Raw genomic sequence first — 4,124 nt, 5'->3', positions numbered from 1 at the left:
TTTTCTGTCCAGAAAACCTTTCTGAGTATTTAACTCATATTTCTTTTATTTATAACCATTACACACAAGCGTGGTGTGCCTTACACCCCTTGCTTCCAGATACAGCTGTAGCAAAAGAGTACATAGAAAATTAAATTAGTTAATTTCTAATAGTCTACAAACATTTGAAGGATGCTGTGAACTTTCCAAACCATTTTTAAGGTTACTCATTACTTGAATCAATTAATGTTTGTTTAAATGCAAACACAGCTGTTTTGTAGGGTTGTTTGGTTTTTACCCTACGCACGAGGGACTTACAAGCTCAGCAAATGAAACACTTTGGGTTAACAAACCCTATTTCTCCAAAGCCCATAATCTCAAATGACAAATATTATTGCTCTTAGAATTTGGGGCATGAGGGTGGATGGGAAATCAGCCTGGGTTTTGGTTGGTTTTTCCTGATGCTGTTGCCTTTTGGTTTGTAACCCTCCAAGCCACCATAAAATTCATAAACCTGAGCCTCCAGTAATGGCTTTTAAGATGGATTTTGTCTCCATCAGTGTGTCAAGAAAAGGGACAAATGTATTTGCAGCGTGCTCCCTGTGCCATATCTGGAATATATATTTGGCCTTACCAGCCCCAACAATCCTGGTGCTGACTCTCATCCCTGCTAGTGCCAGTGACCACACACAGCCCCCTTTGCCCCAGATGATGTTTGTGCTCTATTTAGGCAGCAGACACTCCTGGGATTACAAGACAGGCTTTACCTAGTCTAAAGAAGCAATGATAACCTTTTTCCCTCTAAAAACTTGGACCTGCCTAATATTTGCCAGTACTTTCAACCCCTCTGATCTGCATTATGCACATTGTAGCCCTATTTCACTATCGGTTTACAGAATATAGCCAGAAATGCCCCCTGTTTTTGAATCTCTCTCAGTAACAACCTTCCAAGAGGGCACTTCAGCATTTCTGAATTGTTCATTTTTTCCAGATTTCTATTACTCTAGTTTTTCTTCCCTTAAACAGATATTTCTTTGATTTACACTAATTTTCCTTTATGAACTTGAAAAACTAACTTTTTTGTGGGCAAAAAGTAAATACAGGATTAGCAAACTTGCACAATGGCATGGTTCACGTTTCATTCTTTGCTGTGTGATCTCATTAATGAATAGTCAAGTTGAATTTGTAAAATGAATACAGGATTAAAAAAAAGCTGCTTTGTACCACTCAGATTTTACTTCAGAAATAATTAATGTTGACTGGATCTAATAAAAAGGTAGGCTTTTCAATTTATGATTTTGAATTGAATGTTTGCTATGGAATTTCTTATTCTTCTAATTTCTTGAGAAATAGCAACACCTAAAGATCCCGAGATAATTTCCTTGGAACCCTGCTGATTTCATTCTTACTAAATTCTATAGATCTGAGCCTGTAGTTATTATGAAACTTAAAGGAAAATGACAATTCAAGTGATTATTTCAGTAAAATGTTAGGAAAATTAACCTAGTCCCTATTGTTGAGCAGACAGATTTTTTTCCTCTATGGAGAAAAAGGTTTTAACAAATAATTCATTAAAAGTTTTAGTTTTCTGAGTTCTGTTAAGCTATTAATATTTTAAACTTTATTTTGATGAGAGCCACATTTGCATTAGTCTAGATGTGGTTTCCTTGTAACTCTTGAATCTCTTTTAAAAAGATGTCAGAAACAAGCACATGTTTTAGATTCCTTAATGAAGGCAGCCTACTTGTCCTGCTCAGGTTTGCTTCCTTGTAATCAATATTTAGCACATTAACCTGAGCACAGTGGCTTGTTCCATATTTCAGGCTGGATACCAAGCAGCTGTGAACTCTTCTATCTCTTGCATTGTTTGATTCCTTGGGAATGGGAGAAGTGTGTAGAATTGGAAAGAGCAAAATTCACTGTTCCTGTCAGGGTTTTGCTTGGGCAAACTGTGCCTCACCTATGAGAACCACACACGTGGTGTCCAGAGCCTGATTATTTGTGGAAAACAAAACAGTTTCCAGATGCCATCTGTGTTTTCCTTCTCTCTAAAACTTTGATTTTTTTTTTTAAAGAAAAAATTGTATTGGTGTAAGGCTCTAGGTCCTGTGAATTTGGAGCAAACTAGTAAGATAGTAATTAAAACAACAACAGATATCAAAACAGATGAAAGAACAGCAGATGCTACAGAATAGTCTTACAGAATAAGACTTCAGTAAATTTACAGGAAATTAATATCATTTCTATAAAGCTCCAACTGATAATCATGGGACTAAAAATTAAAGCAAAAAAGGATCTTCTACAGAAATAAAAAAATCAAAGCTTAAGAGTAAAACCCAGAGTCAAACCTAACTGTTGCCCAAGTCAAACCTAATCTGTTTTTCTCTGTGGTGTCATCTGCTGTGTTGCACATGCAGAGTTTTTGGGCCATCTCTGGTTGAACAGCTTTTCATTAATTGGTGTAATAAAACACTTAGGAAATTTTAGTAATCTTTCAAGTCCATTTGATGTGCCTGCAGGAAGCCTCCTTTCTTTCCTAATTCCTTCTCCTTCTTCTCCTAATTTCCTTCTCCTCCTTTCCTAATTATTCTTATTTAGAACAATGACCTAGACTGAATTAGTTAGATTTCATTTTTTGGAATATGTTTTCAGTCGATAGATCAGCAGGGTCTTAATGTGAGATTCTTGTCCCTGTGCATTTGTGCGTGATCATCTGGATCCTCTTCCCTCCCTGGTGCTGCAGGTGGCCCAGTGTGAGTTCAGGGAAAAGGCACAGCAGCTGCCTCTCCCACTTGGCATGACTGCCTAGGAGGGAGTTGTACAAAAGGAGAGAATTGATTTCTGCCTTGGTTCCGTGAGAAAAATGAAACTTCCTGCAATTTTTCTGTGAGTGTCTCCCTCAGCCCCGCTCCCCTCCCAAATAACTTTTGAACCCTTCGGTCAGTTTTGGCCCTGTTGGATCAGGAGGTTGCACTGCAGGGAGTTAATTGAGATGAGCAGAGAGTCTTCATGAACATCCCAGTGAAGAGGAGGCCGTGGCTCAGCACCAGAAGATTCATACGGAAAAGGGACGTGAATGATCCAGGTAGATGAAAAGCAGTCATCAGACATCAAACCAAACCCAAAAAATTATGGGGAAAAACTAGCAACATTGTGCTGTGCATAGAACTTCTTGGGTTTCTTTCTCCTAAAAGCTTTAAGGAATGGGGTTTTTTAGCCTGTTCCCCTTTGCTATTCCTCTGCTTGCTGACACTACTCTTGCAACCTGAGTGGCATCTGGGAGTCTCTGCAGATTCCTTCTCTCTTAACAAAGAGCTAAGCATGCTTAAAATTTATTTCTCTGGATGCAGGATTTCCATGTTAATACATCACACAATTGTATTTAGTCTGGAAAACTATTTAAGCACTTCTGAAATTTTTGGAATGTAAATAGGAAGCTCTCCTTTTTTGACATGTTTGTGTTTGCATCCATCTCTAAACTGAGGTCTCAACCATGGTTATATTATATTTATCTATCTATAGAGAGATCTTTGCAGCATTTCTACAGGATCTACTGAATTGTTTTACCTGAACTGTGTAAGTGGCTTGATTTACCTCTGAGCTGAGAGGGGCAGCTGGAAATCTCCACTGTTTGTATATCTCAGCCCATCTTTTTAATTATTTTGTAAGTGGTTCTACTTATATTGCAATATTCTGAGTTGGGATGTTTTTTGGAACATTCTTTGCTGGTTAATTGGAAAGTTATTATTTATGGCTTCCAGGTGATTTGCACTGATGGGCATTCAGGGTGGTTTTCTGGCTTCATTTAACCTGTTGATTTAGAAGTGGGTATTTATTTTGCAACTGATGTGAGTTTTTCTTTCCACTTAATCCTTGAGATCAGCTAGTAGATTTCATAGAAAAGGAAAGATAAACTGTCTGTGTATCCTGAGCCTACTCACAGAATATGCAGTCCAGAAATAACATACTGTACAGACTGATGGAGCAAGCAATATGAAAATTTTTCTTTCCTACAGATGTGATAGTTCTCAGAAATCCAGCTTTCATTTGCACTATGCCAAGTGAAAAAGGGCTCTTTTCAGGATGGGATATTTTAGGGTTTAAATAGTCTCTTTGTACTAAGAGCTCATGCACTGTTTTTTAGT

The sequence above is a fragment of the Agelaius tricolor genome, unplaced genomic scaffold (assembly GCF_023055355.1).
Source record: "Agelaius tricolor isolate 1412-34295 unplaced genomic scaffold, bAgeTri1.0.p SCAF_10, whole genome shotgun sequence".
Taxonomy (NCBI): Eukaryota; Metazoa; Chordata; class Aves; order Passeriformes; family Icteridae; genus Agelaius; species Agelaius tricolor.
The sequence above is the reverse complement of the archived record's forward strand: the minus strand, read 5'-3'. Positions refer to the sequence as shown.